The following is a 25,017-nucleotide window of genomic DNA, read 5'->3' as shown; positions in this document are numbered from 1 at the left end:
TTTTACTTGATATTAGATTGAGAATGGGAGGTGCATTGTGCACGCACAAGGAAACAAATGACGAGAGGGGGAAGAAAGAAGAAGGAGTGTATGTATTTACAGCGCAAAATTAAACAGGTGCAATCATACCAGCACTAATGCGCCGGATCCCATCAGAACTCTGCAGTTAAATGTGTTTGGGCGAGAGTAGTACTTGGATGGGTGACCTCTTGTGAAGTGCTCGTGTCGCAAAAATATTTTTCAGACAGATCGTTCGATGTTACGCGCGACTGGAGCTATGGTCCGCTGGTTTATACGCAACTGTGTGTCAAGAAGCAGGGGCATTTTAATCGATATTAGAACGAGAAGGAGAGGTGCAGTGTGAACGCACAAGGAAACAAATGACGGGAGGGGGAAGGGAAGGAGAAAGAGTGTATGTATTTTTAGCACAAAATAAAACAGGTGCGATAATACCAGCACAAATGCACCGGTCCCATCAGAACTCCGTAGTCAAGTGTGCTTTGGTGAAAGTAGTACAAGGATAGGTTACCTCTTGGGAAGTTCTCGTGTTGCACCCATTTTTTTTTTCAGATGGGCCGTTCGACGTTGCGCGCGACTGGAACAATGGTCCGCTGGTTTATACGCAAATGTGAGTCAAGACGCAGGAGCATTTTAATTAATATTAGAACGAGATGGAGAGGTGAAGTGTGAACGCACCAGGAAACAAATGACGGGAGGGGAAAGAAAGGAGAAGGAGTGTATGTATTTGCAGTGCGAAATAAAACTGGTGCGATCATACCAGCATTAATGCACCGGATCCCATCAGAACTTCGCATGTAAGTGTGCTTGGGCAAGAGTAGTACTGTGATGGCTGACCTCCTGGGAAGTCCTCATGTTGCACCCATTTTTTTTAAATGGGTCGTTCAACGTTACGCGCGAATGGAATTATGAACCGCTGGTTCATTCGCAAAGGTGAGTCACGGTGCCGGGACATTTTACTTGATATTACAACGAGAAGGAGAGATGCAGAGTGCACGCACATGGAAACAAATGACGGGAGGGGGGATAGAAGGAGAAAGATTGTATGTATTTGCAGCGCAGAATGAAACATGAGAGATTATACCAGCACTAATACAACGGATTCTATCAGAACTCCGCAGGTAAGCGTACTTGGGCGAGAGTAGTACTAGGATGGGTGACCTCCTGCGAAGTCCTTATATTTCATCCATTTTCTTGGGAAGTCCTCGTGTTGCACCCATTTTTTTGTAGATGATTCTTTCGACCTTACGCGCGACTTGAATTATGGTCCGCAAGTTTATTCGCAAATGTGAGTCATGGCGCCGTGACATTTTACTTGATATTAGAACGAGAACGGGAGGTGCAGTGCGCACGCACAAAAAAACAAATGATGGGAGGGGGAAGAAAGGAGAAGGAGTGTATGTATTCGCAGTGCGAAATCAAACAGGTGCGATCATACCAGCACTAATGCACCGGATCCCATCATAACTCCGCAGTTAAGTGTGCTTGGGCGAGAGTAGTACTTGGATGGGTGACCTCCTGGGAAGTCCTCGTGTCGCACCAATTTTTTTTAGACGGGTTGTTCGAAGTTACGCGCGACTGGAGCTATGGTCTGCTGGTTTATACGCAACAGTGAGTCAAGAAACAGGGGAATTTTAGTCGATATTAGAACGAGAATGAGAGGTGCAGTGTGAACGCACAAGGAAACAAATGATGGGAGGGGGGAGGGAAGGAGAAATAGCGTATGTATTTTCAGCACGAAATGAAACAGGTGCGATTATACCAGCACAAATGCACCGGATCCCATCAGAACTCCGTAGTTAAGTGTGCTTTGGTGAAAGCAGTACAATGATGGGTTACCTCCTGGGAAGTTCTCGTGTTGCACCCTTTTTTTTTCAGATGGGTCGTTCGACGTTGCGCGCGACTGGAACTATAGTCTGTTGGTTTATACAAAAATGTGAGTCAAGACGCAGGGGCACTTTAATTGATATTAGAACGAGAAGAAAAGGTGAAGTGTGAACGCACCAGGAAACAAATGACAGGAGGGGGAAGAAAGGAGGAGTGTATGTATTTGCAGCGCGAAATGAAATAGGTGCAATCATATTAGCACTAATGCACCGGATCCCATCAGAACTTCGCAGTTAAGTGTGCTTGGCCGAGAGTAGTTCTCGGATGGGTGACCTCTTGGGAAGTCCTCATGTTGCACCCATTTTTTTTCGGATGAGTCGTTCGACGTTACGCGCGAATGGAATTATGAACCGCTAGTTCATTCGCAAAGATGAGTCACAGTGCCGGGACATTTTACTTGATATTAGAATGAGAAGGAGAGATACAGAGTGCACGCACAAGAAAACAAATGACGGGAAGGGGGATGGAAGGAGAAAGAGTGTATGTATTTGCAGCGCAGAATGAAACATGATCGATCATACCAGCACTAATGCATCGGATTCTATCAGAACTCTGCAAGTTAAGGGTGCTTGGGCGAGAGTAGTACTAGGATGGGTGACCTCCTGCGAAGTCCTCGTGTTGCACCCATTTTTTTGGAGATTATTATTTCGATGTTACGCGCGACTTGAATTATGGTCCGCAAGTTTATTCACAAATGTGAGTCACGGCGCCGTGGCATTTTACTTGATATTAGAACGAGAACGAGAGGTGCAAAGCGCACGCACAAGGAAACAAATGACGGGAGGGGGAAGAAAGGAGAAGGAATGTATGTATTTGCAGCGCAAAATTAAACCGGTGAGATCATATCAGCACTATTGCACCGGATCCCATCATAACTCCGTAGTTAAGTGTGCTTGGGCGAGAGTAGTACTCAGATGGGTGACCTCCTGGGAAGTCCTCGTGTTGCACCCATTTTTTTGCAGATGATTCTTTCGACGTTATACGCGACTTGATTTTTATTCTGCAGGTTTATTCGCAAATGTGAGTCACGGCACCGTGGCATTTTACTTGATATTAGAATGAGAACGGGAGTTGCAGTGCGCACGCATAAGGAAACAAATGACGGGAGGGAGAAGAAAGGAGAAGGAGTGTATGTATTTGCGGCGGGAAATTAAGCAGATGCGATCATACCAGTACTAATGCATCGGATCAAATCAGAACTCCTGGGAAGTCCTTTTGGGATGTCCTTGTGTCGCACCAATTTTTTCTCGGACGGTCCGTTCTACGTTACGCGTGACTGGACCTATGGTCCGCTTGTTTATATGTAAATGTGAGTCAGGAAGCAGGGGCATTTTAATCAATATTAGAACGAGAAGGAGAAGTGCAGTGTGAACGCACAAGGAAACAAATGATGGGAGGGAGGAGGGAAGGAGAAGGAGTGTATGTATTTTAAGCACGAAATAAAACAAGTGCGATCATACCAGGACAAATGCACCAGATCCCATCAGAACTCCCCAGTTAAGTGTGCTTTGGCGAAAGTAGTACAAGGATGGGTTACCTCCTGGGTAGTTCTCGTGTTGCACCATTTTTTTTTTCACATGGGCCGTTCGACGTTACGCGCGACTGGAACTATGGTCCGCTGGTTTATACGCAAATGTGAGTCAAGAGGCAAAGGCATTTTAATTGATATTAGAACGAGAAGGAGAGGTGAAGTGTGAACGCACCAGGAAACAAATGACGGGAGGGGGAAGAAAGGAGAAGGAGTGTATGTATTTGCAGCGCGAAATGAAACAGGTGCGATGATACCAGCACTAATGCACCGGATCCAATCAGAACTCCGCAGTTAAGGGAGCTTGGGCGAGAGTAGTACTAGGATGGGTGACCTCCTGCGAAGTCCTCGTGTTGCACCAATTTTTTTCGGATGAGTCGTTCTACGTTACGCGCGAATGGAATTATGAACTGCTGGTTCTTTCGCAAAGGTGAGTCACGGCGCCAGGGCATTTTACTTTATATTAGAACGAGAATAAGAGATGTAGAGTGGACGTACAATGAACAAATGACGGGAGGGGGGATTGAAGGAGAAAAAGTATGTATTTGCAGCGCAGAATGAAACATGAGCTATCATACTAGCAGTAATGCAACGGATTCTATCAGAACTCTGCAAGTTAAGGGTGTTTGGGGGAGAGTAGTACTAGGATGGTTGACCTCCTGCGAAGTCCTTATATTTCACCCATTTTCTTGGGAAGTCCTCGTGTTGCACCCATTTTTTTACAGATGATTCTTACGACGTTTCGCGCGACTTGAATTATGGTCCGCAGGTTTATTCGCAAATGTGAGTCATGACGCCGTGGCATTTTAATTTATATTTGATCGATAAAGGGAGGTGCAGTGCGCACTCTCAAGGAAACAAATGATGGGAGGGGGAAGAAAGGAGAAGGAGTGTATGTATTTGCAGCACAAAAATAAACAGGTGCGATCATACCAGCACTAATGCACCGGATCCCATAGAACTCCGCAGCTAAGTGTGCTTGGGCGAGAGTAGTACTCGGATGGGTGACCTCCTTGGAAGTCCTAGTGTCGCACCAATTTTTTTTCAGATGGGTCGTTCAAAGTTACGCGTGACTGGAGCTATGATCCGCTGGTTTATACGCAAATGTGAGTCAAGAAGCAGGGGCATTTTAATCGATATTAGAACGAAAAGGAGAGGTGCAGTGTGAACGCACAAGGAAACAAATGATGAGAGCGGGAGGGAAGGAGAAGGAGTGTATGTATTTTCAGCACGAAATAAATAAGTGCGATCATACCAGCACAAATGCACCGGATCCCATCAGAACTCCGCAGTTAAGTGTGCTTTGGCGAAAGTAGTATAAGGATGGGTTACCTCCTGGGAAGTTCTCGTGTTGCACCCATCTTTTTTTTTTCAGATGGGTCGTTCGACGTTACGCGCGACTGGAACTATGGTCCGCTGGTTTATACGCAAATGTGAGTCAAGGCGCAGGGGCTTTTTAATTGATATTAGAACGAGAAGGAGAGGTTAAGTGTGAACGTACCAGGAAACAAATGACGGGAAGGGGAAGAAAGGAGAAGGAGTGTATGCACTTGCAGCGCGAAATGAAACAGGTGCGATCATATCAGCACTAATGCACCAGATCCCATCAGAACTCCGCAGTCAAGTGTGTTTGGGCGAGAGTAGTACTCGGATGGGTGACCTCCTGGGAAGTCCTCGTGTTGCACCAAGTTTTTTTTCGAATGGGTCGTTCGACGTTACGCGTGAATGGAATTATGAACCGCTGGTTCATTCGCAAAGGTGAGTCACAGTGCTGGGGCATTTTAATTGATATTAGAACGAGAAAGAGAGGTGAAGTGTGAACGCATAAGGAAACAAATGACGGGAGGGGGAAGGAAAGGAGAAGGAGTGTATGTATTTTCAGCGCGAATTGAAACAGGTGCGATCATACCAGCACTAATGCACCGGATCCCATCAAAACTCCGCAGTTAAGTGTGCTTTGGCGAAAGTAGTGCAAGGATGGGTTACCTCCTCGGAAGTTCTCGTGTTGCACCCATTTTTTTTTTCAGATGGGTCGTTCGACGTTACGCTCGACCGGAACTATGGTCCGCTGGTTTATACGCAAATGTGAGTTAAGACGCAGTGGCATTTTAATTGATATTAGAATGAGAAGAAGTGGTGAAGTGTGATCGCACCAAGAAATGAATGACAGGAGGGGGAAGAAAGGAGAAGGAGTATATGTATTTGCAGCGCAAAATCCAACATGTGCGATCATACCAGCACTAATGCACCGGATCCCATCAAAACTCCGCAGTTAAGTGTGCTTGGGCGAGAGTAGTACTCGGATGGCTTACCCCTTGGGAAGTCCTCGTGTGCACCCATTTATTTTCGGATGGGTCGTTCGACGTTACTCGCGAATGGAATTATGAACTGCTGGTTCATTCGAAAAGGTGAGTCACAGTGCAGGGGCATTTTACTTGATATTAGAACGAGAAGAAGAGATGCAGAGTGCACGCACAACGAAATAAATGACGGGAGGGGGTATGGAAGGAAAAAGAGTGTATGTATTTGCAGCGCAGAATGAAACATGAGCGATCATACCAGCACTAATGCAACGGATTTTATTAGAACTCCGCAAATTAAGGGTGCTTGGGCGAGAGTAGTACTAGGATGGGTGACCTCCTGCGAAGTCTTTATATTTCACCCATTTTATTGAGAAGTCCTCGTGTTGCACTAATTTTTTTGCAGATAATTCTTTCGACGTTACGCGCGATTTGAATTATGGTCCGCAGGTTTATTCGCAAATATGAGTCACGGTGTCGTGGCATTTTACTTGATATTTGAACGAGAACGGGAGGTGCAATGCGCACGCACAAGGAAACAAATGACGGGAGGGGGATTAAAGGAGAAGGAGTGTATGTATTTGCAGTGCGAAATTAAACAGGTGCGATCATACCAGCACTAATGCACTAGATCCCATTAGAACTCCGAAGATAAGTGTGCTTGGGCAAGAGTAGTACTCGGGTGGGTGACCTCCTGGGAAGTCCTCGTGTTGCACCCATTTTTTTTCGAATGGGTCGTTCGACGTTACGTGCGAATGAAATTATGAACCACTGGTTCATTCACAAAGGTGAGTCACGGTGCCGGGGCATTTTACTTGATATTAGAACGAGATGGAGAGATGCGGAGTGCACGCACAAGGAAATAAATGACGGGAGGGGGGATGGAAGGAGAAAGAGTGTATGTATTTGCAGCGCAGAATGAAACATGAGGGATCATACTAGCACTAATGCAACGGGTTCTATTAGAACTCCGCAAGTTAAGGGTGCTTGGGCGAGAGTAGTAGTAGGATGGTTGACCTCCTGCGAAGTCCTTATATTTCACCCATTTTCTATGGAAGTCCTCGTATTGCACACATTTTTTTGCAGATGATTCTTTCGATGTTACGTGCGACTTGAATTATGGTCTGCAGCTTTATTCGCAAATATGAGTCACGGCGCTGTGGTATTTTACTTGATATTAGAACGAGAACGAGAGATGCAGTGTGCACGCACAAGGAAACAAATGACGGGAGGGGGAAGAAAGGAGGAGTGTATGTATTTGTAGCGCAAAATTAAAGAGCTGCAATCATACCAGCACTAATACACCGGATCCCATCATAACTCCGCAGTTAAGTGTGCTTGGGCGAGAGTAGTACTCGGATGGGTGACCTCCTTGGAAGTCCTCGTGTCGCACCAATTTTTTTCAGACGGGTCGTTCGACGTTACGCGCGACTGCAACTATGGTCCGCTAGATTATACGCCAATGTGAGTCAAGAAGCAGGGGCATTTTAATAGATATTAGAACGAGAAGGAGATGCGTAGTGTGAACGCACAAGGAGACAAATGATGGGAGGGGGGAGGGAAGGAGAAGGAGTGTATGTACTTCCAGCACAAATGAACCGAATCCCATCAGTACTCCGCAGTTAAGTGTGCTTTTGCGAAAGTAGTACAAGGATGGGTTACGTCCTGGGAAGTTCTCGTGTTGCACCCATTTTTTTTTCAGATGGGTCGTTCGACGATACACGCAACTGGAACTATGGTCTGCTTGTTTATACGCAAATGTGAGTCAAGACGGAGGGGCATTTTAATTGATATTACAACGAGAAGGAGAGGTGAAGTGTGAACGCACCAGGAAACAAATGACAGGAGGGGGAAGAAAGGAGAAGGAGTGTATGTATTTGCAGCGCGAATTGAAACAGGTGCGATCATACCAGCATTAATGCATCGACTCCCATCAGAACTCTGCAGTAAAGTGTGCTTAGGCGAGAGTAGTACTCGGATGGGTGACCTCCTGGGATGTTCTCGTGTTGCACCCATTTTTTTTCGGATGGGTTGTTCGACGCTATGCGAGAATAGAATTATGAACCGCTGGTTCATTCACAAAGGTAAGTCATGGTGCTGGAGCATTTTACTTGATATTAGAATGAGAAAGAGAGATGCCGAGTGGACGAACAAGGAAACAAATGACGGGAGGGGGGAAAGAAGGAGAAAGAGTGTATGTATTTGCAGTGCATAATGAAACAAGAGTGATCATACCAGCACTAATACAATGGATTCTATCAGAACTCCGCAAGTTAAGGGTGCTTGGGCGAGAGTAGTACTAGGATGGGTGACCTCCTGCGAAGTCTTTATATTTCACCCATTTTCTTGGGAAGTCCTCGTGTTGCACCTATTTTTTTGCAAATGATTCTTTCGACGTTACGTGCGACTTGAATTATTGTCCGTAAATTTATTCACAAATGTGAGTCACGGTGCCGTGGCATTTTACTTGATATTTGAACAAGAACGGGAGGTGCAGTGCGCACGCACAAGGAAACAAATGACGAGAGGGGGAAGAAAGGAGAAAGAGTATATGTATTTGCAGTGCGAAATTAAACAAGTGCGATCATACCAGCACTAATGCACCGGATCCCATCAGAACTCCGCAATTAAGTGTGCTTGGGCGAGAGCAGTACTCGGATTGGTGACCTCCTGGGAATTCCTCGTTTTGTACCCATTTTTTTTCGGATGGGTCGTTTGACGTTACGCACTAATGGAATTATGAATCGCTGGTTCATTCGCAAAGGTTAGTCATGGTGCCGGGGCATTTTACTTAATATTCGAACGAGAAGGAGAGGTGAAGTGTGAACGCACCAGGAAATAAATGACGGGAGGGGGAAGAAAGGAGAAGGAGTGTATGTATTTACAGCGCGAAATGAAATAGGTTCGATCATACTAGCACTAATGCTCCGAATCCCATCAGAACTCTGCAGTTAAGGGTGCTTGGGTGAGAGTAGTACTAGGATGGCTGACCTTCTGCGAAGTCCTTATATTTCATCCATTTTCTTGGGAAGTTCTCGTGTTGCACCCATTTTTTTTTTCAGATGGGTCGTTCGACGTTATGCACGACAGGAACTATGGTCCGCTGGTTTATACGCAAATGGAAGTTAAGACCCAGGGGCATTTTAATTGATATTAGAATGAGAAGGAGAGGTGAAGTGTGAACGCACCAGGAAACAAATGACGGGAGGGGGAAGAAAGGAGGAGTGTATGTATTTGTAGCGCAAAATGAAACAAGTGCGATCATACCAGCACTAATGCATCGGATCCCATCAGAACTACGCAGTTAAGTGTGCTTGGGCGAGAGTAGTACTCGGATGGGTGACCTCCTGGGATGTTCTCGTGTTGCACCCATTTTTTTTCGGATGAGTCGTTCGACGCTACGCGAGAATAGAATTATGAACCGCTGGTTCATTCACAAAGGTAAGTCATGGTGCCGGAGCAATTTTACTTGATATTAGAACGAGAAAGAGAGATGCCAAGTGGACGAACAAGGAAACAAATGACGGGAGGGGGGAAAGAAGGAGAAAGAGTGTATGTATTTGCAGTGCATAATGAAACAAGAGCGATCATACCAGCACTAATACAATGGATTCTATCAGAACTCCGCAAGTTAAGGGTGCTTGGGCGAGAGTAGTACTAGGATGGGTGACCTCCTGCGAAGTCTTTATATTTCACCCATTTTCTTGGGAAGTCCTCGTGTTGCACCCATTTTTTTGCAGATGATTCTTTCGATATTACGTGCGACTTGAATTATTGTCCGTAAATTTATTCACAAATGTGAGTCACGGTGTCGTGGCATTTTACTTGATATTTGAACAAGAACGGGAGGTGCAGTGCGCACGCACAAGGAAACAAATGACGAGAGGGGGAAGAAAGGAGAAAGAGTATATGTATTTGCAGTGCGAAATTAAACAAGTGCGATCATACCAGCACTAATGCACCGGATCCCATCAGAACTCCGCAATTAAGTGTGCTTGGGCGAGAGTAGTACTCGGATTGGTGACCTCCTGGGAATTCCTCGTTTTGCACCCATTTTTTTTCGGATGGGTCGTTTGACGTTACGCACTAATGGAATTATGAACCGCTGGTTCATTCGCAAAGGTTAGTCATGGTGCCGGGGCATTTTACTTAATATTAGAACGAGAAGGAGAGGTGAAGTGTGAACGCACCAGGAAAGAAATGACGGGAGGGGGAAGAAAGGAGAAGGAGTGTATGTATTTACAGCACGAAATGAAATAGGTTCGATCATACTAGCACTAATGCTCCGAATCCCATCAGAACTCTGCAGTTAAAGGTGCTTGGGCGAGAGTAGTACTAGGATGGGTGACCTTCTGCGAAGTCCTTATATTTCACCCATTTTCTTGGGAAGTTCTCGTGTTGCACCCATTTTTTTTTTTCAGATGGGTCGTTCGACGTTATGCGCGACAGGAACTATGGTCCGCTGGTTTATACGCAAATGGAAGTTAAGACCCAGGGGCATTTTAATTGATATTAGAACGAGAAGGAGAGGTGAAGTGTGAACGCACCAGGAAACAAATGACGGGAGGGGGAAGAAAGGAGGAGTGTATGTGTTTGTAGCGCAAAATGAAACAAGTGCGATCATACCAGCACTAATGCATCGAATCCCATCAGAACTACGCAGTTAAGTGTGCTTGGGCGAGAGTAGTACTTGGATGGGTGACCTCCTGGGATGTTCTCGTGTTGCACCCATTTTTTTTCGGATGAGTCGTTCGACGCTACGCGAGAATAGAATTATGAACCGCTGGTTCATTCACAAAAGTAAGTCACGGTGCCGGAGCATTTTACTTGATATTAGAACGAGAAAGAGAGATGCCTAGTGGACGAACAAGGAAACAGATGACGGGAGGGGGGAAAGAAGGAGAAAGAGTGTATGTATTTGCAGTGCATAATGAAACAAGAGCGATCATACCAGCACTAATACAATGGATTCTATCAGAACTCCGCAAGTTAAGGGTGCTTGGGCGAGAGTAGTACTAGGATGGGTGACCTCCTGCGAAGTCTTTATATTTCACCCATTTTCTTGGGAAGTCCTCGTGTTGCACCCATTTTTTTACAGATTATTCTTTCGACGTTACACCCGACTTAAATTATGGTCCGCAGGTTATATTCGTAAATGTGAGTCACGGCGCCGTGACATTTTACTTGATATTAGAACGAGAACGGGAGGTACAGTGCGCACACACAAGGAAACAAATGACGGGAGGGGGAAGAAAGGAGAAGTAGTGTATGTATTTGCAGCGTGAAAGTAAACAAGTTCAATCATACCAGTAGTAATGCACCGGATCCCATCAGAACTCCGCAGTTATGTGTGCTTGCGCGAGAGTAGTACTCGAATGGGTGACCTCTTGGGAAGTCCTCGTGTTGCACCAATTTTTTTGCAGATGATTCTTTCAACGTTACGCGCGACTTAAATTATAGTCTGCAGGTTTATTAGCAAATGTTAGTCACGGCGTCGTTGCATTTTACTTTATATTTGAACGAGAACGGGAGGTGTAGTGCGCACGCACAAGGAAACAAATGACGGGAGGGGGAAGAAAGGAGAAGGAGAGTATGTATTTTCAGCACGAAATTAAACATGTGCGATCATACCAGCACTAATGCACCGGATCCCATCAGAACTTCACAGTAAAATGTGCTTGGGCGAGACTAGTACTCGGATGGGTGACCTCTTGGGAAGTCCTCGTGTCGCACCAATATTTTTCCAGACGGGTCGTTCGACGTAACTCGTGATTGGAACTTTAGTCCGTTGGTTTATACGCAAATGTGAGTTAAGAAGTAGGGGCATTTTAATCGATATTAGAACGAGAATGAGAGGTGCAGTGTGAACGCACAAGGAAACAAATGATGGGAGGGGGGAGGGAAGGAGAAGGAGTGTATGTATTTTTACCACGAAATGAAACAGGTGCGATCATACCAGCACAAATGCACCGGATCCCATAAGAACTCCGCAGTTAAGTGTGCTTTGGCGAAAGTAGTACAAGGATGGGTTACCTCCTGAGAAGTTCTCGTGTTGCACCCATTTTTTTTTTCAGATGGGTGGTTCGACGTTACGCTCGACTGGAACTATGGGTCGCTGGTTTATACAAAAATGTGAGTCAAGACACAAGGGCATTTTAATTGATATTAGAACGAGAATGAGAGGTGAAGTGTGAACACACCAAGAAACAATTGACGGGAAGAAGAAGAAAGGAGAAGTAGTGTATGTATTTGTAGCGCGAAATGAAACAGGTGCGATCATACCAGCACTAATGCACCGGATCCCATCAGAACTCCGCAATTAAGTGTGCTTGGGCGAGAGTAGTACTCGGATGGGTGAACTCCTGGGAAGTCCTCATGTTGCACCTATTTTTTTTCGGATGGGTCGTTCGACGTTACGCACGAATGAAATTATGAACCGCTGGTTCATTCGCAAAGGTGAGTCACGGTTTTCGGGGTAATTTACTTGATATTAGAACGAGAAGGAGAAGTGCAGAGTGCACGCACAAGGAAACAAATGACGGGAGGGGGGATGGAAGGAGAAAGAGTGTATGCATTTGCAGCGCAGAATGAAACATGAGCGATCATACCAGCACTAATACAACAGATTCTTTCAAAACTCCGCAAGTTAAGGGTACTTGGGCGAGAGTAGTACTAGGATGGACGAATTCCTGCGAAGTCCTTATATTTCACCCTTTTTCTTTGGAAGTCCTCGTGTTGCACCCATTTTTTTGAAGATGATTCTTTTGACGTCATGCGCGACTTGAATTATGGTCCGCAGGTTTATTCACAAATGTGAATCACGGCACCGTAGCATTTTTCTTGATATTTGAACGAGAACGGGAGGTGTAGTGCGCACGCACAAGGAAACAAATGACGGGAGGGGGAAGAAATGAGGAGTGTATGTATTTGCGGCGCAAAATCAAATAGTTGCTATCATTCTAGCTATTATGCATTGGATCCCATCAGAACTCCGCAGTTAAGCGTGCTTGGGCGAGAGTAGTTCTCGGATGGGTGACCTCCTGGGAAGTCCTCGTGTTGCACCCATTTTTTTTCGGATATGTCGTTCGACGTTACGCACGAATCGAATTATGAAACGCTGGTTCATTCGCAAAGGTGAGTCACGGTGCCGGGGCATTTTACTTAATATTAGAACGAGAAGGAGAGATGCAGAGTGCACGCGCAAGGAAACAAATGACGGGAGGGGGGATGGAAGGAGAAAGAGTGTATGTATTTGCTGCGCAGAATGAAATATGAGCGATCATACCCCTACAAATTCAATGGATTCTATCAGAACTACGCAAGTTAAGGGTGCTTGGGCGAAAGTAGTACTAGGATCAGTGACCTCCTGCGAAGTCCTTATATTTCACCCATTTTCTTGGAAAGTCCTCGTGTTGCACCCATTTTTCTGCAGATGATTCTTTCGATGTTACGCGCGACTTGAATTATGGTCCGCAGGTTTATTCGCAAATGTGAGTCACGGCGCCGTGGCATTTTACTTGATATTTGAACGAAAACGGGAGGTGCAGTGCGCACGCACAAGGAAACAAATGACGGGAGGGGGAAGATAGGAGGAATGTATGTATTTGCAGCGCGAAATTAAACAGGTATGATCATACCAGCACTAATGCACCGGATCCCATTAGAACTATGCAGTTAAGTGTGCTTGGGCGAGAGTAGTACTCGGATGGGTGACCTCTTGGGAAGTTCTCGTGTTGCACCCATATTTTTCGGATGGGTCGTTCAACGTTACGCGCGAATGAAATTACGAACCGCTAGTTCATTTGCAAAGGTGAGTCACGGTGCCGGGGCATTTTACTTAATATTAGAACGAGAATGAGATATGCAGAGTGCACGCACAAGGAAACAAATGACGGAAGGGGGATGGAAGGAGAAAGAGTGTATGTATTTGCAGCGCAGAACAAAACATGAGCGATCATACCAGCACTAATGCAGCAGATTCTATCAGAACTCTGCAGTTAAGGGTGCTTGGGCGAGAGTAGTACTAGGATGGGTGACCTCTTGCGAAGTCCTTATATTTCACCCATTTTCTTGGGATGTCCTCGTGTTGCACCCATCTTTTTGCAGATGATTCTTTCGACGTTACGCGCGACTTGAATTATGGTCCACAGGTTTATTCGCAAATATGAGTCACGGCACCGTGACATTTTACTTGATTTTTGAACGAGAACGGGAGGTGCAGTGCGCACGCACAAGGAAACAAATGACGGGAAGGGAAGAAAGGAGGAGTGTATGTATTTGCAGCGCGAAATTAAACAGGTGCGATCATACCAACACTAATGCACCGGATCCCATCATAACTATGCAGTTAAGCGTGCTTGGGCGAGAGTAGTTCTCGGATGGGCGACCTCTTGGGAAGTCCTCGTGTCACACTTAAAGAGTAGCACTTGAATTATGGTCTGCAGGTTTATTCGCAAATGTGAGTCATGGCACCGTGGCATTTTACTTGACATGCAAATGTGAGTTAAGAAGCAGGGGCATTTAAATCGATATTAGAACGAGAAGTAGAGGTGCAGTGTGAACGTACAAGGAAACAAATGATGGGAGGGGGGAGGGAAGGAGAAGGATTGTATGTATTTTCAGCACGAAATGAAACAGGTAAGATCGTACCAGCACAAATGCACCGAATCCCATCAGAACTCTGCAGTTAAGTGTGCTCTGGCGAAAGTAGTACAAGGATTGGTTACCTCATGGGAAGTTCTCGTGTTGCACCCATTTTTTTGCAGATGATTCTTTCGATGTTACGCGCGACTTGAATTATGGTCCGCAGGTTTATTCGCAAATGTGAGTAATGGCGCCGTGATATTTTACTTGATATTAGATCGAGAATGGGAGGCGCAGTGTGCACGCACAAGGAAACAAACGACGAGAGGGGGAAGAAAGGAGAAGGAGCCTATGTATTTGCAGCGCGAAATTAAACAGGTGCAATCATACAAGCACTAATGCACCGAATCCCATCAGAACTCCGCAGTTTAGTGTGCTTGGGCTAGAGTAGTACTCGGATTGGTGACCTCCTGTGAAGTCCTCGTGTCGCACTAATTTTTTTTCAGACAGGTCGTTCGACGTTACGCGAGACTGGAGCTATGGTCCGCTGGTTTATGCGCAAATATGAGTCAAGAAGCAGGGGCATTTTAATCGATATTAGAACGAGAATGAGAGGTGCAGTGTGAACGCACAAGGAAACAAATGACAGGAGGGGGGAGGGAAAGAGAAGGAGTGTCTGTATTTTCAGCACAAACTGAAACAGGTGCGATCATACCAGCTCAAAAACACTGGATCCCATCAGAACTCCGCAGTTAAGCGTGCTTTGGCGAAAGTAGTACAAAGATGGGTTACTTCTTGGGAAGTTCTCGTGTTGTACCCATTTTTTTTTCAGATGGGTCGATAGACGTTACGCGCGACTAGAACTATGGTCCGCTGGTTTATACGCAAATGTGAGTCAAGACGCAGAGACATTTTAATTAATATTAGAACGAGAAGGAGAGGTGAAGTGTGAACACACCAGGAAACAAATGACGGGAGGGGGAAGAAAGGAGAAGGAGTGTATGTATTTGCAGTGCGAAGTGAAACAGGTGCGAACAAACCAGCACTAATGCACCGGCTCCCATCAGAACTCTATAGTTAAGTGTGCTTGGCGAGAGTAGTACTCGGATGGGTGTCCTCCTCGGAAGTCCTCGTGTTGCACCAATTTTTTTTCGGATGGGTCGTTCGACGTTACGCGCGAATGGAATTATGATCAGCTGGTTCATTCGCAAAGGTGAGTCACGGTGCCGGGGCACTTTACTTGATATTAGAACGAGAAGGAGAGATGTAGAGTGCACGTACAAGGAAACAAATAACGGGAGGGGGGATGGAAGGAGAAAGAGTGTTTGTATTTCCAGCGCAGAATGAAACAAGAGCGATCATACCAGCACTAATGCAACGGATTCTATCAGAACTCCGCAAGTTAAGGGTGCTTGGGCAATAGTAGTACTAGGATGGGTGACCTCCTGCGAAGTCCTTATGTTTTGCCCATTTTCTTTGGAAGTCCTCGTGCTCAACCCATTTTTTTGCAGATGATTCTTTCAAAGTTACGCGCGACTTGAATTATGGTCCGTAGGTTTATTCGCAAATGTGAGTCACGGCGCCGTGGCATTTTACTTGATATTTGAAAGGGAACGGGAGGTGCAGTGCGCACGCACAAGGATACAAATGACGGGAGGGGGAAGAAAGGAGAATGAGTGTATGTATTTGCAGTGCGATATTAAACAAGTGCGATCATACCAGTTATAATGCACTGGATTCCATCAGAACTCCGCAGTTAAGTGTGCTTGGGCGAGAGTAGTACTCGGATGGGTGACCTCCTTGGAAGTCCTCGTGTTGCACCAATTTTTTTTCAGACAGTTCGTTCGACGTTACGCGCGACAGGACTTATGGTCCGCTGGTTTATACGCAAATGTGAGTCAAGAAGCAGGGGCATTTTAATCGATATTAGAACGAGAAAGAGAGGTGCAGTGTGAACGCACAAGGAAACAAATGACGGGAGGGGGGAGGGAAGGAGAAGGAGTGTATTTATTTTCAGCACCAAAAGAAACAGTTATGATCATACCAGCACAAATGCACCGGATCGCATAAGAACTCAGTAGTTAAGTGTGCTTTGATGAAAGTAGTACAAGGATGGGTTACCTCCTGGGAAGTTCTCATGGTTGCACCCATTTTTTTTTTCAGATTTCTCGTTCGACGTTACGCGCGATTGGAACTATGGTCCGCTAGTTTATACGCAAATGTGAGTCAACATGCGAGGGCATTTTTATTGATATTAGAATAAGAAGGAGAGGTGAAGTGTGAACGCACCAAGAAAGAAATGACGGGTGGGGGAAGAAAGGAGAAGGAGTGTATGTATTTGCAGCACGAAGTGAAACAAGTGCGATCATATCAGCACTAATGCCCCGGCTCCCATCAGAACTCTACAGTTAAGTGTGCTTTGCGAGAGTAGTACTCGGATGGGTGTCCTCCTAGGAAGTCCTCGTGTTGTACCCATTTTTTTCGGATGGGTCGTTCGACGTTACGCGCGAATGGAATTATGATCAGCTGGTTCATTCGCAAAGGTGAGTCACGGTGCCGGGGCACTTTGCTTGATATTAAAACGAGAAAGAGAGATGCAGAGTGCATGCACAAGGAAACAAATGATGGGAGGGGGGATGGAAGGAGAAAGTCTGTATGTATTTGCAACGCAGAACGAAACATGAGCGATCATACCAGAACTAAGGCAACGGATTCTATCAGAACTTCACAAGTTAAGGGTGCTTGGGCGAGAGTAGTACTAGGATGGGTGACCTCCTGCGAAGTCCATATATTTCACCCATTTTCTTGGGAAGTCCTCGTGTTGCACCCATTTTGTTGCAGATGATTCTTTCGACGTTACGCGCGACTTGAATTATGGTCCGCAGGTTTATTCGCAAATGTGAGTCACGGTGCCGTGGCATTTTACTTGATATTTGAACGGGAGGTGCAGTGCGCACGCACAAGGAAACAAATGACGGGAGGGGGAAGAAAGGAGGAGTGTATGTATTTGCAGCGCAAAATTAAACAGGTGCGATCATACCAGCGCTAATGCACTGGATCCCATCAGTGAGTCAAGATGTAGGGGCATTTTAATCGATATTAAATCGAGAAGAAGAGGTTCAGTGTGAACCCACAAGGAAACAAATAATGGGAGGTGGGAGGGAAGGAGAAGGAGCGTTTGTATTTTTAGCACGAAATGAAACAGGTGCGATAATACCAGCACAAATGCACGGGATCCCATTAGAACTATGCATTAAGTGTGCTTTGCTGTTAGTAGTACAAGGATGGGTTACCTCCTGGGAAGTTCTCGTGTTGCACCCATTTTTTTTTTCAGATGGGTCGTTCGACGTTACGCGCGACTAGATCTATGGTCCGCTGGTTTATACGTAAATGAGAGTTAAGACTCAGGGGCATTTTAATTGATATTAGAACGAGAAGGAGAGGCGAAGAGTGAACGCACCAGGAAACAAATGACAGGAGGAGGAAGAAAGGAGAAGGAATGTATGTATTTGCAGCGCGAAATGAAACTGGTGCGATCATACTAGCACTAATGCATCGGATCCCATCAAAACCCCGCAGTTAAGTGAACTTTGGCGAGAGTAGTACTCGGATGGGTGACCTCCTGCGAAGTCCTCGTGTTGCACCCATTTTTTTTTGGATGGGTCGTTTGACGTTACTCGTGAATGGAATTATGAAACGCTGGTTCATTCGCAAATGTGAGTCACGGTGCCAGGGAATTTTATTTGATATTAGAACGAGAAGGAGTCATGCAGAGTGCACGAACAAGGAAACAAATGACGGGAGGGGGGATGGAAGGAGAAAGAGTGTATGTATTTGCAGCGCAGAATGAAACAAGAGTGATCATACCAGCACTAATGCAACGGATTCTATCAGAACTCCACAAGTTAAGGGTGCTTGGGCGAGAGTAGTACTAGGATGGGTTACCTCCTGCGAAGTCCTTATATTTCACCCATTTTATTGAAAAGTTCTCGTGTTGCACCCATTTTTTTGCAGATAATTCTTTCGATGTTACGCGCGACTTGAATTATGGTCCGCAGGTTTATTCGCAAATGTGAGTAACAGCGCCATGATATTTTACTTGATATTAGATCGAGAACGGGAGGTGCAGTTTGCACGCACAAGGAAACAAATGACGAGAGGGGAAAAAAAGGAGGAGTGTATGTATTTGCAGCACAAAATTAAACAGGTGCAATCATACCAGCACTAATGCACCGGATCCCATCAAAACTCCGCAGTTAAGTGTGCTTGGGCGAGAGTAGTACTCGGATGGGTGACCACCTGTGAAATGCTCGTGTCGCACAAGTTTTTTTTCAGACGGGTCTTTCGACGTTACGCGCGACTGGAGCTATGGTCTGCTGGTTTATACGCAAATGTGAGTCAAGAAGCAGGGGCATTTTAATCGATATTAGAACGAGAAGTAGATGTGCAGTATGAAGGCACAAGGAAACAAATGACGGGAGGGGGGAGGGAAGGAGAAGGAGTGCATGTATTTTCATCACAAAATGAAACAGGTGCGATAATACCAGCACAAATGCACCGGATCCCATCAGAACTCCGCAATCAAGTGTGCTTTATCGAAAGTAGTACAAGGATGGGTTACTTCCTGGGAAGTTCACGTGTTGTACCCATTTTTTTTTTCAGATGGGTCGTTCGACGTTACGCGCGACTGGAACAATGGTCTGCTGCTTTATACGCAAATATGAGTCAAGACCCAGGAGCATTTTAATTAATATTAGAACGAGAAGGAGAGGTGAAGTGTAAACGCACCAGGAAATAAATGATGGGAGGGGAAAGAAAGGAGAAGGAGTGTATGCATTTGCAGTGCGAAATGAAACTGGTGCGATCATACCAGCACTAATGCACCGGATCCCATCAGAACTCCGCATTTAAGTGTGCTTGGGCGAGAGTAGTACTTGGATGGGTGACCTCCTGAGAAGTCCTCTTGTTGCACCCATTTTTTTTCAGATGGGTCGTTCGACGCTATGCGCGAATGGAATTATGAACCGCTGGTTCATTCGCAAAGGTGAGTCACGGTGTCGGGGCATTTTACTTGATATTACAACGAGAAGGAGAGATGCAGAGTGCACGCACAAGGAAACAAATGATGAGAGGGGGGATAGAAGGAGAAAGAGTGTATGTATTTGCAGCGCAGAATGAAACATGAGAAATCATACTAGTACTAATACAACGGATTCTATCAGAACTCCGCAGGTAAGCATTCTTGGCCGAGAGTAGTACTAGGATGGGTGACCTCCTGCGACGTCCTTATATTTTACCCATTTTCTTGGGAAGTCCTCGTGTTGCACCCATTTTTTTGTAGATGATTCTTTCGACCTTATGCGCGACTTGAATTATGGTCCGTAGGTTTATTCGCAAATGTGAGTCACGGCGCCGTGGCATTTTACTTGGTATTAGAACAAGAATGGGAAGTGCCGTGCGCACGCACAAAGAAACAAATGATGGGAGGGGGGTCGTTCGAAGTTACCCGCGACTAGAGCTATGGTCCGCTGGTTTATACGCAACGGTCAGTCAAGAAACAGGGGCATTTTAATCGGTATTAGAACGAGAAGGAGAGGTGCAATGTGATGCACAAGAAAACAAATGATGGGAGGGGGGAGGGAAGGAGAAGTAGTATATGTATTTTCAGCACGAAATGAAACAGGTGCGATTATACCAGTACAAATGCACCGGATCCCATCAGAACTCCGCAGTTAAGTGTGCTTTGGCGAAAGTAGTACAAGGATGGGTACCTCCTGGGAAATTCTTGGGTTGCACCCATTTTTTTTTCACATGGGTCGTTCGACGTTACGCGCAACTGGAACTATAGTCTGCTGGTTTATACGAAAATGTGAGTCAAGACGCAGGGGCACTTTAATTGATGAACGAGAAGAAGAGGTGAAGTGTGAACGCACCAGGAAACAAATGACGGGAGGGGGAAGAAAGCAGAAGGAGTGTATGTATTTGCGGTGCCAAATGAAATAGGTGCGATTATACCAGCACTAATGCACCGGATCCCATCAGAACTCTGCAGTTAAGTGTGTTTGGGCGAGAGTAGTACTCGGATGGGTGACCTCTTGGGAAGTACTCGTGTTGCATCCATTTTTTTCGGATGGATCGTTCGACGTTACGTGCGAATAGAATTATGAACCGCTGGTTCATTCGCAAAGGTGAGTCACGGTGTCGGGGCATATTACTTGATATTAGAACGAGAAGTAGAGATGCTGAGTGCACGCACAAGGAAACAAATGACGGGAGGGGGGATGGAAGGAGAAAGAGTGTATGCATTTGCAGCGCAGAATGAAACATGAGCGATCATACCAGCACTAATGCAACGGATTCTATCAGAACTTCGCAAGTTAATGGTGCTTGGGAGAGAGTAGTACTAGAGTGGGTGACCTCCTGCGAAGTCCTTATACTTCACCCATTTTCTTGGGAAGTTCTCGTGTTGCACCCATTTTCTTTTTCAGATGGGTCGTTTGACGTTACGCGCGAATAGAATTATGAACCACTAGTTCATTCGCAAAGGTTAGTCACGGTTCCGGGGCAATTTACTTGATATTAGAACGAGAAGGAGAGATATAGAGTGCACACACAAGGAAATGAATGACGGGAGGGGGGATGGAAGGAGAAGGAGTGTATGTATTTTTAGCATGAAATGAAACAGGTGCGATCATACCAGCACAAATGCACCGGATCCCATCAGAACTCCGCAGTTAAGTGTGCTTTGGCGAAAGTAGTACAAGGATGAGATACCTCCTGGGAAGTTCTCTTGTTGCACCCATTTTTGTTTTCAGATGGGTTGTTCAATGTTACGCGCGACTGGAACTATGGTTCGCTAGTTTATACGCAAATATGAGTCAAGACGCAGGGGCATTATAATTGATATTAGAACGAGAAAGAGAGATGAAGTGTGAACGCACCAGGAAACAAATGACGGGAGGAAGAAGAAAGGAGAATGAGTGTATGTATTTGCACTGCAAAAAGAAACAGGTGCGATCATACCAGCACTTATGCACCGGATCCCATCATAACTCCGCAGTTAAGTGTGCTTGGGCGAGAGTAGTACTCAGATGGGTGACCTCCTGGGAAGTCCTCGTGTTGCACCCATTTTTTTCCGGATGGGTCGTTTGACGTTACGCGCGACTGGAATTATGGTCCGCTGGTTTATACGCAAATGTGAATTAAGAAGCAGGGGCATTTCAATCGATATTAAAACGATAAGGAGAGGTGCAGTGTGAACGCGCAAAAAACAAATGATGGGAGGGGGGAGGGAAGGAGAAGGAGTGTATTTATTTTCAGCACCAAATGAAACAGCTGCGATCATACCAACACAAATGCACCGGATCCCATCAGAACTCTGGAGTTAAGTGTGCTTTGGCGAAAGTAGTACAAGGATGGGTTACCTCCTGGGAAGTTCTCGTGTTGCACCCATTTTTTTCTTCAGATGGGTCGTTCGATGTTACGCACCAATGGAACTATGGTCCGCTGGTTTATACGCAAATGTAAGTCAAGACGCAGAGGCATTTTAATTGATATTAGAACAAGAAGAAGATGTGAAGTGTGAACGCACCAGGAAATAAATGACGAGAGGGGGAAGAAAGGAGAAGGAGTGTATGTATTTGAAGCGCGAAGTGAAACAGGTGCGATCATGCAAGCACTAATGCATCGGCTCCCATCAGAACTCCGCAGTTAAGTGTGCTTGGGCGAGAGAAGTACTCGGATGGGTGTCCTCCTGGGAAGTCCTCGTGTTAAACTCATTTTTTTTCGGATGGGTCGTTCGACGTTACGCCCGAATGGAATTATGATCCGCTGGTTCATTCGCAAAGGTGAGTCACGGTGCCGGAGAATTTTACTTGATATTAGAACGAGAAAGAGAGATGCAGAGTGCACGCACAAGGAAACAAATGACGGGACGGGGGATGGAAGGAGAAAGAGTATATGTATTTGCAGCGCAGAATGAAACATGAGCGATCATACTAGCACTAATGCAACGGATTCTATCAGAACTCCGCAAGTTAAGAGTGCTTGGGCGAGAGTAGTACTAGGATGAATGACCTCATGCGAAGTCCTTATATTTCACCCATTTTCTTGGGTAGTCCTCGTGTTGCACCTATTTTTTTGCAGATGATTCTTTTGATGTTACGCGCGACTTAAAATATAGTCCGCAGGTTTATTCGCAAATGTGAGTCACGGTGCCGTGACATTTTACTTGATATTTGAACGAGAACGAGAGGTGCAGTGGGCACGCATAAGGAAACAAATGACGGGAGGGGGAAGAAAGGAGAAGGAGTTTATGTATATGCAGCGCGAAATTAAAAAGGTGTGATCATACCAGCGTTAATGCACTAGATCTCATCAGAACTCCGCAGTTAAGTGTGCTTCGGCGAGAGTAGTACTCGAATGGGTAATCTCCTTGGAAGTCCTCGTGTCACAACAATTTTTTTTCAGACAGGTCGTTCGACGTTACGCGTGACTGGAACTATGGTCCGCTGGTTTATATGCAAATGTGAGTCAAGAAGCAGGGGAATTTTAATCGATATTAGAACGAGAAGGATAGGTGCAGTGTGAACGCACAAGGAAACAAATTATGGGAGGGGGGAGGGAAGGAGAAGGAGTGTATTTATTTTCAGCACCAAATGAAACAGGTGCGATCATACCAGCACAAATGCACCGGATCCCATCAGAACTCTACAGTTAAGTGTGCTTTGGCGAAAGTTGTACAAGGATGGGTTACCTCCTGGGAAGTTCTCGTGTTGCACCCATTTTTTTTTTCAGATGGGTCGTTCGATGTTACGCGCCACTGCAACTATGGTCCGCTGGTTTATACGCAAATGTGAGTTAACACACAAGGGCATTTTAATTGATATTAGAATGAGAAGGAGAGGTGAAGTGTGAACGCACCAGGAAACAAATGACGGGAGGGGGAAGAAAGGAGAAAGAGTGTATTTATTTGCAGTGCGAAGTAAAACAGTTGCGATCATACCAGCACTAATGCACCAGCTCCCATCAGAACTTCGCAGTTAAGTGTGCTTGGGCGAGAGTAGTACTTGTATGGGTGTCCTCCTGGGAAGTCCTCGTGTTGCACCCATTTTTTTTCGGATGGGTCGTTCGACGTTACGCGCGAATGGAATTATGATTCGCTGGTTCATTCGTAAAGGTGAGTCACGGTGCCGGGGCATTTTACTTGATATTAGAACGAGAAGGAGAGATGCAGAGTGCACGCACAATGAAACAAATGACGGGAGGGGGGATAGAAGGAGAAAGAGTGTATGTATTTGCAGCACAGAATGAAACATGCGCGATCATACCAGCACTAATGCAACGGATTCTATCAGAACTTCGCATTTAAGGGTGCTTGGGCGAGAGTAGTACTAGGATGGGTGACCTCCTGCGAAGTCCTTATATTTCACCCATTTTCTTGGGAAGTCCTCGTGTTGCACCCATTTTTTTGCAGATGATTCTTTCGATGTTACGCGCAACTTGAATTATGATCCGCAGGTTTATTCGCAAATGTGAGTCACGGCGCCGTGGCATTTTACTTGATATTAGAACGAGAACGAGAGGTGTAATGCGTACGCACAAGGAAACAAATGACAAAAGGGGGAAGAAAAGAGAAGGAGTGTATGCATTTGCAGCGCAAAATGATATAGGTGGGATTATACCATCACTAATGCACCGGATCCCATCAGAACTCCGCAGTTAAGTGTGCTTGGGCGAGAGTAGTACTCGGATGGGTGACCTCCTGAGAAGTCCTCGTGTCGCACAAATTTTTTTTTAGACAGGTCGTTTGACGTTACGCGCGACTGGAACTATGGTCCACTGGTTTATACGCAAATTTGATTCAAGAGGCAGGGCATTTTAATTGATATTAGAACAAGAAGGAGAGGTGCAGTGTGAACGCACAAGGAAACAAATAATGGGAGGGGGGAGGGAAGGAGAAGGAGTGTATGTATTTGCAGCGCGAAATGAAACAGGTGTGATCATACCAGCACAAATGCACCGGATCCCATCAGAACTCCGCAATTAAGTGTGCTTTGGCGAATGTAGTACAATGATGAGTTACCTCCTGGGAAGTTATCGTGTTGCACCCATTTTTTTTTTCAGATGGGTCGTTCAACGTTATACGCGACTGGAACTACGGTCCGATTGTTTATACACAAATATGAGTTAAGAAGCTGGGGCATTTTAATTGATATTAGAACGAGATGGAGAGGTGAAGTGTGAACGCACCAGGAAACGAATGACGGGAGGGGGAAGAAAGGAGAAGGAGTGTATCCATTTGCAGCGCGAAATGAAACAGGTGCGATCATACCAGCACTAATGCACCGGATCCCATCAGAACTCCGCAGTTAAGTGTGCTTGGGCGAGAGTAGTCCTCGGATGTGTGACCTCCTGGGAAGTCATCGTGTTGTACCCACTTTTTTTTCGGATGGGTCATTCAACGTTACACGCAAATGGAATTATGAACCGCTGGTTCATTCACAAAGGTGAGTCACGGTGTCGGGGCATTTTACTTGATATTAGAATGAGCATGAGAGATGCAGAGTGCACGCACAAGGAAACAAATGACGGGAGGGAGGATGGAATGATTTGCAGCGCAGAATGAAACATGAGCGATCATACCAGCACTAATACAACGGATTCTTTCAGAACTCCGCAAATTAAGGGTGCTTGGGCGAG

At 45.6% G+C, this 25,017-nt stretch overlaps 1 non-coding gene and 43 pseudogenes across 1 annotated transcript; all 44 read left to right on the top strand.

Moving 5' to 3' along the window:
- Positions 1 to 115: 115 nt before the first annotated feature.
- Positions 116 to 234, top strand: LOC148242084 (5S ribosomal RNA; annotated as a pseudogene).
- A 530-nt stretch (positions 235 to 764) lies between these two features.
- LOC148242083 (5S ribosomal RNA) lies at positions 765 to 883 on the top strand (annotated as a pseudogene).
- A 559-nt stretch (positions 884 to 1,442) lies between these two features.
- Positions 1,443 to 1,561, top strand: LOC148242082 (5S ribosomal RNA). Its single transcript, XR_015815216.1, has one exon. It is a non-coding gene; the product is annotated as a 5S ribosomal RNA (ribosomal RNA).
- Positions 1,562 to 1,766: 205 nt separating this feature from the next.
- On the top strand, positions 1,767 to 1,885 carry LOC148242081 (5S ribosomal RNA; annotated as a pseudogene).
- Positions 1,886 to 2,087: 202 nt separating this feature from the next.
- On the top strand, positions 2,088 to 2,206 carry LOC148242080 (5S ribosomal RNA; annotated as a pseudogene).
- Positions 2,207 to 2,737: 531 nt separating this feature from the next.
- LOC148242079 (5S ribosomal RNA) lies at positions 2,738 to 2,856 on the top strand (annotated as a pseudogene).
- A 495-nt stretch (positions 2,857 to 3,351) lies between these two features.
- LOC148242078 (5S ribosomal RNA) lies at positions 3,352 to 3,470 on the top strand (annotated as a pseudogene).
- Positions 3,471 to 3,676: 206 nt separating this feature from the next.
- LOC148242077 (5S ribosomal RNA) lies at positions 3,677 to 3,795 on the top strand (annotated as a pseudogene).
- Positions 3,796 to 4,352: 557 nt separating this feature from the next.
- On the top strand, positions 4,353 to 4,470 carry LOC148242076 (5S ribosomal RNA; annotated as a pseudogene).
- A 204-nt stretch (positions 4,471 to 4,674) lies between these two features.
- LOC148242075 (5S ribosomal RNA) lies at positions 4,675 to 4,793 on the top strand (annotated as a pseudogene).
- A 209-nt stretch (positions 4,794 to 5,002) lies between these two features.
- On the top strand, positions 5,003 to 5,121 carry LOC148242074 (5S ribosomal RNA; annotated as a pseudogene).
- Positions 5,122 to 5,328: 207 nt separating this feature from the next.
- LOC148242073 (5S ribosomal RNA) lies at positions 5,329 to 5,447 on the top strand (annotated as a pseudogene).
- A 207-nt stretch (positions 5,448 to 5,654) lies between these two features.
- Positions 5,655 to 5,774, top strand: LOC148242072 (5S ribosomal RNA; annotated as a pseudogene).
- Positions 5,775 to 6,333: 559 nt separating this feature from the next.
- LOC148242071 (5S ribosomal RNA) lies at positions 6,334 to 6,452 on the top strand (annotated as a pseudogene).
- Positions 6,453 to 7,010: 558 nt separating this feature from the next.
- On the top strand, positions 7,011 to 7,129 carry LOC148242070 (5S ribosomal RNA; annotated as a pseudogene).
- A 500-nt stretch (positions 7,130 to 7,629) lies between these two features.
- LOC148242069 (5S ribosomal RNA) lies at positions 7,630 to 7,748 on the top strand (annotated as a pseudogene).
- Positions 7,749 to 8,309: 561 nt separating this feature from the next.
- Positions 8,310 to 8,428, top strand: LOC148242068 (5S ribosomal RNA; annotated as a pseudogene).
- A 558-nt stretch (positions 8,429 to 8,986) lies between these two features.
- On the top strand, positions 8,987 to 9,105 carry LOC148242067 (5S ribosomal RNA; annotated as a pseudogene).
- Positions 9,106 to 9,667: 562 nt separating this feature from the next.
- On the top strand, positions 9,668 to 9,786 carry LOC148242066 (5S ribosomal RNA; annotated as a pseudogene).
- A 559-nt stretch (positions 9,787 to 10,345) lies between these two features.
- LOC148242065 (5S ribosomal RNA) lies at positions 10,346 to 10,464 on the top strand (annotated as a pseudogene).
- A 562-nt stretch (positions 10,465 to 11,026) lies between these two features.
- Positions 11,027 to 11,145, top strand: LOC148242064 (5S ribosomal RNA; annotated as a pseudogene).
- A 205-nt stretch (positions 11,146 to 11,350) lies between these two features.
- On the top strand, positions 11,351 to 11,469 carry LOC148242063 (5S ribosomal RNA; annotated as a pseudogene).
- A 206-nt stretch (positions 11,470 to 11,675) lies between these two features.
- Positions 11,676 to 11,794, top strand: LOC148242062 (5S ribosomal RNA; annotated as a pseudogene).
- Positions 11,795 to 12,001: 207 nt separating this feature from the next.
- LOC148242061 (5S ribosomal RNA) lies at positions 12,002 to 12,120 on the top strand (annotated as a pseudogene).
- Positions 12,121 to 12,679: 559 nt separating this feature from the next.
- LOC148242060 (5S ribosomal RNA) lies at positions 12,680 to 12,798 on the top strand (annotated as a pseudogene).
- Positions 12,799 to 13,356: 558 nt separating this feature from the next.
- Positions 13,357 to 13,475, top strand: LOC148242059 (5S ribosomal RNA; annotated as a pseudogene).
- Positions 13,476 to 13,679: 204 nt separating this feature from the next.
- Positions 13,680 to 13,800, top strand: LOC148242058 (5S ribosomal RNA; annotated as a pseudogene).
- Positions 13,801 to 14,029: 229 nt separating this feature from the next.
- On the top strand, positions 14,030 to 14,148 carry LOC148242057 (5S ribosomal RNA; annotated as a pseudogene).
- Positions 14,149 to 15,017: 869 nt separating this feature from the next.
- On the top strand, positions 15,018 to 15,136 carry LOC148242056 (5S ribosomal RNA; annotated as a pseudogene).
- Positions 15,137 to 15,666: 530 nt separating this feature from the next.
- On the top strand, positions 15,667 to 15,788 carry LOC148242055 (5S ribosomal RNA; annotated as a pseudogene).
- Positions 15,789 to 16,021: 233 nt separating this feature from the next.
- LOC148242054 (5S ribosomal RNA) lies at positions 16,022 to 16,140 on the top strand (annotated as a pseudogene).
- Positions 16,141 to 17,844: 1,704 nt separating this feature from the next.
- Positions 17,845 to 17,963, top strand: LOC148242053 (5S ribosomal RNA; annotated as a pseudogene).
- A 558-nt stretch (positions 17,964 to 18,521) lies between these two features.
- On the top strand, positions 18,522 to 18,640 carry LOC148242052 (5S ribosomal RNA; annotated as a pseudogene).
- Positions 18,641 to 19,172: 532 nt separating this feature from the next.
- On the top strand, positions 19,173 to 19,291 carry LOC148242051 (5S ribosomal RNA; annotated as a pseudogene).
- A 706-nt stretch (positions 19,292 to 19,997) lies between these two features.
- On the top strand, positions 19,998 to 20,115 carry LOC148242050 (5S ribosomal RNA; annotated as a pseudogene).
- A 202-nt stretch (positions 20,116 to 20,317) lies between these two features.
- On the top strand, positions 20,318 to 20,436 carry LOC148242049 (5S ribosomal RNA; annotated as a pseudogene).
- A 563-nt stretch (positions 20,437 to 20,999) lies between these two features.
- Positions 21,000 to 21,118, top strand: LOC148242048 (5S ribosomal RNA; annotated as a pseudogene).
- A 207-nt stretch (positions 21,119 to 21,325) lies between these two features.
- LOC148242047 (5S ribosomal RNA) lies at positions 21,326 to 21,444 on the top strand (annotated as a pseudogene).
- Positions 21,445 to 21,649: 205 nt separating this feature from the next.
- LOC148242046 (5S ribosomal RNA) lies at positions 21,650 to 21,768 on the top strand (annotated as a pseudogene).
- A 1,212-nt stretch (positions 21,769 to 22,980) lies between these two features.
- Positions 22,981 to 23,099, top strand: LOC148242045 (5S ribosomal RNA; annotated as a pseudogene).
- A 207-nt stretch (positions 23,100 to 23,306) lies between these two features.
- LOC148242044 (5S ribosomal RNA) lies at positions 23,307 to 23,425 on the top strand (annotated as a pseudogene).
- A 560-nt stretch (positions 23,426 to 23,985) lies between these two features.
- Positions 23,986 to 24,104, top strand: LOC148242043 (5S ribosomal RNA; annotated as a pseudogene).
- A 205-nt stretch (positions 24,105 to 24,309) lies between these two features.
- On the top strand, positions 24,310 to 24,428 carry LOC148242042 (5S ribosomal RNA; annotated as a pseudogene).
- A 207-nt stretch (positions 24,429 to 24,635) lies between these two features.
- Positions 24,636 to 24,754, top strand: LOC148242041 (5S ribosomal RNA; annotated as a pseudogene).
- Positions 24,755 to 25,017: the final 263 nt, after the last annotated feature.

The sequence above is a fragment of the Carica papaya genome, chromosome 8 (assembly GCF_054855325.1).
Source record: "Carica papaya isolate Zhongbai chromosome 8, ASM5485532v1, whole genome shotgun sequence".
Taxonomy (NCBI): Eukaryota; Viridiplantae; Streptophyta; class Magnoliopsida; order Brassicales; family Caricaceae; genus Carica; species Carica papaya.
Note: the sequence above shows the minus strand (reverse complement) of the source record. Positions and strands in the feature narration are given on the sequence as shown.